Below are 10,954 nucleotides of genomic sequence, written 5' to 3'. Positions count from 1 at the left end.
ACACTATGTTTATATCCCACCTGAGTCAGGCTTAAAGGTTTTCTAAATACTGTGAGTGGCACTAGAAACTTCATGCTGTCTTAAGTCAGTATCTTTAGTATTAAGCTACTGGACTCTATAATTAAATATCACAGATAGACTTTTACTGACAATCAATATAAAAATCTGGCCCTGAAAGACCAGAACAGAAATATGCAATTTTCTTGATTTAAGGTGGTCAAAATATGGTTTTTAAAAAGCTCTGCACACTGTTTAAGACAAGTATGTGCAAGAAGCCTTTTTATGTGTGTGCTGACTTTATCATGAGAACTCTAGCCAGTTCTTTATGAAGGATTAGGAATACACGTCTTCAGCAGTGCACATGAGAAATAAACTCTGAAAAAGGCAATTTCTTAGGTTTAGGAGGACCGTATTCTGGGAAGTACTTCAGAGGAACGGACAATAATTTTAGGATTATAGCCAAGAAGGACTGGAAGACTTCAGGAGATTCTTCAGCTTCTTCTAGATTTTGAATGTTGAATTAGCCACTGAAGTGTGATATCTATATTATCCTTTTCTTTGCAGGAAACTGAATAGCAGCAAATTTCTCTATCCTGAATAGCAGAGAGATTCATTTTTTCAATTAGCTGTTTCTCATCCAAGGCATTAGGAAGATCTCTCTTGTTTCCAAGTACTAGCACTGGAATTCCTTGTAACTGTGGTTTGTCTAGAAGATTATGTAGCTCATTTCGAGAGGCTTCAATCTTTTCACGATCTGCAGCATCTATCATATAAACAAGAGCATTGACTGCTCTGCAGTACCGTTCCCACATGCTCCGGAATCGAGGTAGCCCTCCTATGTCCCAGATCTTTATTGTGACGTTACCTTTAGTTACTTTCCTCATGTTGAAGCCCACTGTGGGTATCATATCTTCACTGAATGGACCTGACGCGATGACATTGACGAAGGTGGTCTTGCCCGAGTACTGCAGCCCTACGAGCGTCAGCTCCATCTCCTCTTTCCAGAAGAGCGACCGGAACCAGTCCAGCAGGCGGGAGATGAGCGCCAGCAGGATGGCGACCGGGAGAAAGAACAAGCGACGGGCCTGGCGGGCGGCGGCGGCAGCTTCTACACAAGCGGGCCTCGGCCCGGAACCGGAACCGCAACGGCTCCTCGGGACCCCGGCCCGGCGCGGCTGGCACTGGCGGGCGGCGGCGGCCGGAGCCAGGAAGCCCAGTCTGGAGTCCTTTATAAGAGAATATAATTCAGAAAGAAAAGAGAGAAAGTCATGAAAGCAATAAAACCCAGAAGAGAAGGAAGAGACCAGCAGACATGGTGATGTTCCTTTCCATGTGACATGACAGAGGAGTCTGGGATCACTGGCAGTCTCTTCAGTATGAAAACATCACCTGATAATGCCTGAATTTGGACATTGTTCTCAGCCTCAAAATTGTAAATGTGTGAGGTAACAAATTCTATTGTTAAAAGACACTCCATTTCATGGTATCTGTATTTTGGCAGCTCAGCAGACTAGAACAAATTCCCACTCCCGTGCACAGAAATTAGAAGGAAAACAGGTTATGTGCATGAAACCATTCTGAAACCCTGCTGCAGGGCATACGTCATTAGATTTCAAGGTCTGAAAGTCATCTATGAACCATGATTTGTCCTCTGGTCCTAATGGAATGGCAGGACCACCCTATTCAGGGGCAGTTTCCCCTTATCAAATACGGGTACTCTCCACAATCCCTGGGGATAGGACTCACCCTATGAAAAAACTGGGGTAATGGCCAGACCCTGCCGTCCTGAGAGCACATCCTCCAACCTCTGAGAACACTCTGATGGTAGCAGTCTTCCTTAACACTAGCATGGAAGGTTCACCCTCTCCAAGCACCCGGAAATACTCACACACATGAGTAGGCCCGCTCTCTTGGCCTGAAAGACATCTTTGATCCAATCCTCAGATTACATAATACTGCCTTTGAAATATTTTTTTCTCCATTATGTCCATTTTCTATCCCTTTTAGTCCAGTCTGGCAGAGGTTCCAGGCAGAGCTTTCAAAAAACGTGATGATTTTGCATGTAGTACACAGGAGCCAAATCATCAGAAAGTAGGACTTTCCACAGATCTTTCCTGGGTAATTGCACCTCCCATATGACTTGCACTGACATAACTGATTCTATTTTCAATTAAACCCCACATGGAGCACTTTCTTTGGGGAGTCACTTTCATAAAACCCAGAATTTGCCAACTCATTGGTTTTTGTTTCCTTTGTGTCCCAGAGTTCAATTCTCAGCTTATCCCTTTCCTCTTTCATTTTACTATAAGCTGCAAGAAGAAACCAGGCTGCACTTTCTAAACGCAACTTGGAAACCTGCTCAGCTAAATATCCAGGCTCAACAATTTCAGGTCTACCTTCCATTCTACATCAGAATCAGTTTTACAATGTTCTTTGCATTTTAAGACAAGGATTGCCTTTACTCGGAGTCCAGTAACACATTCATCATTTCTGCCTATGGCCTCATTAGAAGTACTTTTAGTAGTCATTCGTCTACCAACAGTCTCTTCAAAGCAATCTAGGCTTTTCTATCAAGCGACTCACAACTCTTTCAGCCTCTACCCAATAACCAATTCCAAAGCCATTCCACATTTTTGGTATTTGGACTAGCAGCATCCCAGTTCTTGTACTAAAATCACTTTTAATTTCCTGGCTACTCCATATTATACCATGAAATGGGTTGGTTTAAACACTGGGTTTTTACTGGCTTACATTTTGAGGTATGGAAAACTTCCAAACCAAGGTGTCCAAATCAAGGAAATGCTTTCTTCCTGATGATTGGCTGCTGGTGATCCTTGGCTCCTTTGCCACACAGCAAGACACATGGTGCCTGGCATGCGATGGTCTCTCCATTCTCTTCTGGGTTTAGTTGATTTTGGTTTCTCCGTTCAGAATTCAAAGTTGTCTTTGGAGGGGTGTAGGGTGTCAGAATTATCACCTGCTTGTTGCAACTCACAGTATTAGCCTTGAGATTCCCCTCTATAGCTCCTCTTTCTTCTGATCAGTGTCCAGCCTTTGCCTGGTGTCTTAGCCTAAGACAGCTATCTCCAGGTCATTTCATTCTGTCCCCGAGCTATTTTTTATAGGGAAACATTTGTGTGTTTGCATTATTAAACACAACCATCCACACCAAATCACAGTGTTATACAGTTTCTAGATCAGGGTTTCTTAACAAGAAGTCCATGACCTTGAACTGAAATACAAAACAAAACAAAACAAAATGAAAACATTATTCTCAAGGGGATGTGTTAGTGTGGGTGTGACATATTCATATTATTACACACAGTGAGGAATTGTTCAATGGTTTTCACCTGACAGGAAAAGGGTCCATGGAAAATAAGTTTAAGAAACTTGCACTAGATTTTCCTTTAGCTTTCTTTGAATTCAAACTAACCTCCCAACGGTACCTTTCACTCACTATAATGTGCTACCACCAACTCTACCCATTTCCCCACATTTATAATCCATATTAAACTTTCTACATACATTTGGATTCAATTACCCTCTGAAACCACATGCTGAAAATAAGCAGGGATAGGATAGCAAAACAGACAAAACAGACTTAAATTGTAAAAACAATTATAGGGGATACAGAAGCCTATCTCTAGAATAGACCAGATATTGGGTCACAATGAAGCTCGAAATAAATATAAAAAACAATGAAATTCTACAAAGCACCTTCTAGAATCAAAATAGAATGGAACTAGAAATCACTAACAGAGGGGAAAGAGATAATATCAGAAATGTGTGGAGGCTTAAAAACACACTGCAAAATAATTAGTGGGTTGTAGCAGTTTGATATGGGCATGAATTCCAAAAATAGACATTGGATTATGTTTGTCATCGGGTCTGTACCTGGGCATGATTAAGTTATGAATAGGGCTTTGATTGAGCCACATCCTTAGGGCATTAAGTCTCTACCACTTGCTGTGTGGGGACCCACAGATAAAGGGCATGGCAGAGGACAGTCAAGGTTTCTTAATGTTGGAGTGATGACATTCAAGTTTGATGCTAAAATCTTAAGTTCAAGTCCTGGGAAGTAAGCACACAGAGTAAAGAGAAGTAAGCGCCAGGAAGAGAAGAAACCTGAACCAGAGAGAAGCAAGACCCTGGAAGGGAAGAAGAACCCTAAACCCAGACAGAAGTAAGACCCTGAGAGGGAGGAACCCAGGAAGCCTGAAGCCCGGCTGACATCACTAGCCATCTTGATGCAACACGTGAAAACAGACTGGTGAAGGAAGAAACTTATGCTTTTCAGCCTGGTACCTGTTAGCTCCTACCCCAAATAAACACCCTTCATAAAAACCAACCAATTTCTGGTATTTTGCATCAGCACCCCTTTGGCTGACTAATACACCCCATATGGCAACTCACATTTTAGGAATGTTCAAATTTTACAGTGCATATTTTTGAAAGAAAGGGAAGTAATTGCTACTTTACTGTCTCAGCAGGTAAACCTAAGTGAGAACTTGAACAAAAATGAAAAGTTTCTCCATTCAATTTCCAGAAATAAGTTTTGGAAATAAAGAATCACAAAATTAATTTCCCTTAACTCTTGATGTTTTTCAACAAAGAATGTCTAACCTTATAAAAGTGACTAAGAAAAATCTTCAGAAATCACCACAGTAATTATTGCCTGTCCTGGTTTACTCAAGACCACCCATCAGACCAGAAGAAATAAAGGTATATGATCTTGCATGCAGTTACTCTTTATTATACACTTAGCATATACTAAGATTACACTAACATAGGCATTAATTTCTGGTGGTATCAAAAGTGGACCTCAACTGACATTGGGTTTTACACGATTTCCCCATTCTCCACTGTTTTAGAGGGGTGTAGATACTGAACGCATCTAACCACTGTGACTCTGTGACTGTTAACAGCACTTTTCACACTCTGTATCTGGGCCTTGCCTGCAGGGTGCTGGGAGGGAAGGAGGGCAGAGACGGTGTGAAGGTGGAGAGTACAAGGAAGGTGATTGTTGTAGAGACTCTAGGTGTTTTCTCCAGTAACAGAGGATGAGGGTGAGTTGAGCAAGTCAGAAACTGTGTTTTGGTTTTAGGTTTGACTTAAAACTTGGTTTAATAGAGAAACTCTTAAGATTTAATAGTTTCATTTCAATTGCAACCTTGAAAGAGCTCTAGGCTCTATGACATTTAGAAAAGTGTAAATGACGTACAGAACAGTGCAAACTATGTAAATCCTGAAGGAGTTATTTTAAGGTATTTTCAGTCAAAACACCTCGGGAATCAGCAATGATTATTTGTATTTATTTGTTTTACAGCAAGATAACAGTTGGAAGGCAGATGGGCAAGAGTGATCTCTAGAAGAACTCATAACATTGAGACTTAAATCCCTGTCTAACAAATCAGAGCAGCTCTGGCTTCTGCAGCAGCAACATCCTCTCAACTCTTCCAACTAAGTCTCCCTCCTTCAGCCAATCATGTTCCCTACCCAAAAATAAAGGGAAGACTTAACAAAGAGCATTGAGATACCGGTTCTGGAATCAACTCCTAACCACATTAATGAAACCATTTAGGGAAAAACTCAAGCGCTGTCATATAGAATCCTTTTAAAATCAGAATGCAAAGATCTGGAATAAAGGGGAAAAGGGTATGTGGAAGAATACTCAGGAAAGGTAGTTGAAACTACCAAGTACCACATGGTGATACAACTAGAAAAAGACCTTGAATAAAGGGGAAAGTGGTAAAGAGACAAATGAGTTTTTATGGCTAAGAGACTTCAAAATGAATCAGGAGGTCATCAGAGGGTTCACAGTATGCACACCTCAGCAGGATCCCAGAAGGTACAATCCAGGTACTGGTGCTCCTGAGGGCTACGGAGACACACAGGTCATGGCAGATGGTTCTGGAGTTCAGTGCCGTGTCAGTGGTCCTGACTTTGGAATTTGTTTTGCAGAGTGTGATGAAGTTGGACTCAGTTGTAACCTGTCTACACATGCCTCTTCTTTTAGTTTTATTGAACCTGTGGTTGGGTGCTGGGGTAGGTGTGTACCCAAGAGACTTGAATCTCTGGACTGACCATGTGCCAGCTGGGCTATGAGCCTCAGCCCTGGCTCGTTTGACATATTCAGGTCAGCTAACAGGGTGGTGAAGATGGTCGACCACCACACCAGGGAACGGAGAGAGTCTACAACTCCAGGTAGGAGAATCCCATCCATCAACCATGTGGGATCAATGCCCCTTCTTGATTTAGAGGTGGGGTGGACATCACCATCCCAGGGTCCACAGGATGGAGGAATAAAATTTGGATTAGAGTGGACTTACTTGTATTCTATTATAGAACAACTGTGACTCTAGCAATGGAAGAAATTATATCAGTGATGTTGGCAGTGGCCAGTATAGTTCATGAGAACAGGGGGATGGAAGAAGAGACATGATGTGGGGGCATTTTTGGGAATTGGAGTTGTTCTAAATGACACTGTAGGGACAAATGCTGGACATAATATATACTGCCATAACCCACTCAATGTACTGGGGCAGAGTGCAATCTACAATGTAAAGTATAATCCACGCAGTGCAGCAGTGCTCCAAAATGTATTCACCAAATTCAATGAATGTGCCACAATGATGAAAGAGGGTTTTGATGTGAGAGGTTTGGGAGGGGCGATATATTTTTTAATGTAACATTTTTTGTGATCTATGTATCTTTAAAAAAGAATCAAAAAAAAGAAAAAAAGAAACTATACTGTGGCAGCCTGAGATTAGTTTATGAATCTCAGAAAGAGAAAGATTGTTTGTAAACTAATATGTTCCTCTGGATATGACAGCCTTCGATTGCATTAAATTCGGTGGAGGTGTCTTTGATTGAATTACTTCTTAAGACTGAGTTAGGGCTTTTCAGATTTGATGATGCCATCGGGTGTAATGCAGGTTGAGTGCCCACCCCCATGCTGGATCTGATGTGAATGGGCACTCACTCAAGAAGACACAGGAAGACAGACCTATGTCATTTTTTATCCTGCTATGTGACAGAAAGGAGAAGGCAGAATCAGCTAAATCCCCAGGGAGAGGTAAGCCATTCATCTGATAGTTTGCAGGTGACTTAGGGAAGAGAATAGAAGAGCTGAGCCTGAGAAGTCCTGGAGAGAAATGACCTCTATGCCAGGAGAGAGAGGACTGGAACACAAGAGGGAAAGAAGAGACCAGGCAGAGAACAGCAACCATCTAGCTCCAACATGTGGCAACTGACTTTGGTGAGAAAGCAACCTTCAGTTGGACTTTCCTTGACTTTGTAACTGTAAGGTTTTATCCCAAATAAAAACCCTTAAAATAGTCAACAGATTTCTGGGATTTTGTATCAGCATCGCTTCTGGTAGACTAATACATATACCATAAGAAAGAAAATAGACAAAAGGTAGTACCTATTGTTTGACTCATTCCATATAAAGTCTAAGTACATATAAATTATCATGATGGAAACAAAATAGCACTTATATGCGGCAGAGGAAGGACAGATTGACTGACGATTGTTAAGGGGTAGAGTTTTTATTTGTTTTTGGTTTACTATTAGTGGAGTAATGAAAATACTCTAATAATGACTGAAGTGATGCATTCACAGCTCTGCAATTATACCAAATACCATTTAGTATAAACTTTGGATAATTTTTATGCTTTATGAATATGCATCCAAAAATTGATTTTTAAAAAATCTGTGGACACAAATTATCTATTACTTACAAATAAAACAATGCCCTCTCCATCTAAGATTAGGAACAAGACAACGATGCCCACTCATCACTGTTATTCAATATTAGAGGAGTTCAAGCTAGAGCATTTAAAAAAGAAAAAAAAAAAAAAAACAATTACAGGTATCCAAATTGGAAAAGAGGAAGTTAAACTCACTATTTGTGGACAACATGACCCTCTGTTTAGAGAATTCTGAAAGGTCTGTAACAAAACTACTTGGCCTATATTACAATAAATGAGTTCAGCAAAGTGGCAGGATGAAAGATCAACATGGAAAATCAGTAATGTTTTTGTATACTAGTTACTCAGAAATGTAATGAGGAAATCAGGGGTAAAACATCCATTTACAATAGCAACAAAAAGATTCAAATAGTTAGGAATCAAATTAACCTAAGTACAGGACCCACAAAACAATGCTAAAAGAAATCTTAGATAGTTTTCAGTTACCAGGGATTGAACTTGGGACATCTTACATGCAAAGCAGGTGTCTTGTTCCAAAATACTGTTTCAGGAAAAAATGGATGAAAATTTCCCAAATCTCATGAACAAAATGAATTTACATGTCCAAGAAGCATAGCATACCACAACTAGAATAAATCAGAAATAAACCTATACATGGCACATAGTATTCAGAACTCCAACTTAAATATAAAATTCTGAAGCATCAAGGGAGAAACAAGCCATCACATACAAAGGCTGCCCAGTAAGATTTATTGCAAATGTCTCATCAGAAACCAGAAAAGTGAGAAGACAATGATATGATATAATTAAGGTGCTGAAAGAGAAAAATCACCAGGGGAGAATTCTTTATCTGTTAAAACTGTCATCCAGCTATGAAGCTGAGTTTAAAATATGCACAAAGAAATAAGAACATGGCTCTTCAGAAAGCGGTAAAGGAGTTCTGCAGCCCAAAAGAAGAAGAAAAACAGGAGAAGGTGGCTTGGAAGATTGTGTAGACTAAGTGAAGAGTATCAGAAAGGATAACCAAAGTGTGAAAGGACAGATATAAATAAGCTATGACAGAGGAAAGCCAAAGCAGAAAATCGTGGAAGTAAATAATGCATTGATGGTAATAATGCTGAAGGTGAATGGATTAAACTCCCCAAAGATTTAGGCTGACAGAATGGATTTAAAAAATAATAATAAATGAGTCATCCATGTGCTGTTTACAGGAGACTCACCTTACACCCTGGGATACAAACAAGTTGAAAGCAAAAGGTTGCAAAAAGATATATCATACATTTTCTTTCATAAATTGCATACAATAATTTTGAGAGCACCAGGTTAGACTACTGCACTGAGGTTTGCTGTTGTTACAAGGACCACATATGTTCATTTATAAAATAATAGAAATGGCAGTGTTAGTGCCTTTACAGTTTTGTTTATATTTGAACAAACAAATGAAGCATAATTTTAAATATTTAATTATTTTGAATCACCTACATGTTAAGGGAAAGTGCTATCTTTCTTTACATAGTTATATGTGGTCTCTTTCCAACATGCACACACACACCCACCCACGTACACAATGCTATAGTGCTGATATTATCTTTTGCTTCTCTTAGCATGGCATAATTATACTTTAATTCAACCCCTAAAAAATGATACAAGGTACAAGATCCCAATAAAAATAAGGCTGATTCTATTTCTTTATGTCCTTTGAATTTATTGCTGAAGCCTTTCCTATTGTCACCAAACTAGGCTACCTTATTAGTTTTTATTTTTCCACAGTGTTCCTGTGTCTAAAAAGAACTTGCAAAGCATTATAACTTTGTCGATATGAACAGACATAGATGAAACAAAATGTGTGTGTATTTTTTGTATTTGGTGTCTATTCATATTGTGGTGGGGTAAGTGATTTTGATGTATGGTCTTGGTCACAGAACACTGTATATAGCTCTGTTCTAAATATATAGCTACTTTATTACCTAACTTAACCACTATAAATACAATGATTTCTTTTTAATTCTTGCCTTGATATATTATGATTTACTTATTAAATGATATAATTGAGAAATAACATAACTGTGTAAGTTAAAATTGAACATTATTTAAAAGTTTTCATTTCTAATATTTGATCACTGTGCTGGCTTTCATAGCTGCTGGGGTCTTAACTCAAGGAGAAAATGTTGTTATTGTCCTTTTCTGTGTCAAAAAATTGCCAGGTGTGAGAAGTTTTCCTATTAAATTGGATTCTCTGTTTCTACTAAAAAAAAAAAAAAAAAAAGATATGTCATACAAACTGTAATAAAAATAGAGCAGGAGTAGCATAAAACAGTCTTTGAAAATGCAAGAAAGTTACAAGAGATATAAAAGACATGATATATATTCATATATATATATACTTTTTAATTTTTTAAAGATACTTAGATTACATAAATGTTATATTAAAAAGTATAGGGGGTTCCCATATGCCCTGCCCCCTTATCGACCACACACTTGCCCACATTACCAACATCTTTCATTGTGTGGAACATTTGTTACAATTGATAAACACATTTTGGAACATTGCCACTCAGTGTGGGTTACAGTTTACGTTGTAGTTTACAAACTCTTCTGCACAATTTTGTAAATTTTTATGAGATATTCAATGGCGTGTATCTATTATTAGAAAGGACAAACCACCACTAAGGTGTAGCAATGAGTAATATCTATGCACCTAAACACAGTGCCCCAAGGTAAACTTTGGCAAAGCTGAAAAGAAAAATGGATGTTTCTATAAGATAGTTGGAGACTTGCACACATCCCTCACATCAACAGACAGAACAAGTAGACTGATGATCAACAAGAAAAGAGAGAACTTCAACAATATCATAAATGATCTAATCCTAACAGAAATATACAGAACATTGCTCCCCAAATCAGCAGGTTACACGTATTTCTCAAGAAGTCATAATTACAAATCAATGAAATAATACAAAACAACTTCTCAGTTGATGATTGGATGAGACTGGAAATCAATAATAGAAGGAAAGGGAGAATTCACAAATATGTGGAGACAGAACAACATTCCTGAACATTAGTGGATCAAAGAAGAAATTATAAGAGAAATTAGTCATCAAAAATCTCTCAACAAAGGAAGTTCTAGAACCAGATGACTTTACAGGTGAACTCTACCAAGTATTTTGAAAAGAATTAACACGAATCCTACTTAAATCTCTTCCAAGAAATTGAAGAGGAGGGAAAATTACTCAACCCATTTT

At 38.8% G+C, this 10,954-nt stretch overlaps 1 pseudogene; it reads right to left on the bottom strand.

Annotated features, from left to right (window-relative positions):
• Positions 1–491: 491 nt before the first annotated feature.
• The window catches only part of LOC139438283 (ADP-ribosylation factor-like protein 8B pseudogene), a 120,755-nt pseudogene continuing 110,292 nt past the window's right edge, over positions 492–10,954 (bottom strand).

This window comes from Dasypus novemcinctus, chromosome Y (assembly GCF_030445035.2).
Source record: "Dasypus novemcinctus isolate mDasNov1 chromosome Y, mDasNov1.1.hap2, whole genome shotgun sequence".
NCBI lineage: Eukaryota > Metazoa > Chordata > Mammalia > Cingulata > Dasypodidae > Dasypus > Dasypus novemcinctus.
Note: the sequence above shows the minus strand (reverse complement) of the source record. Positions and strands in the feature narration are given on the sequence as shown.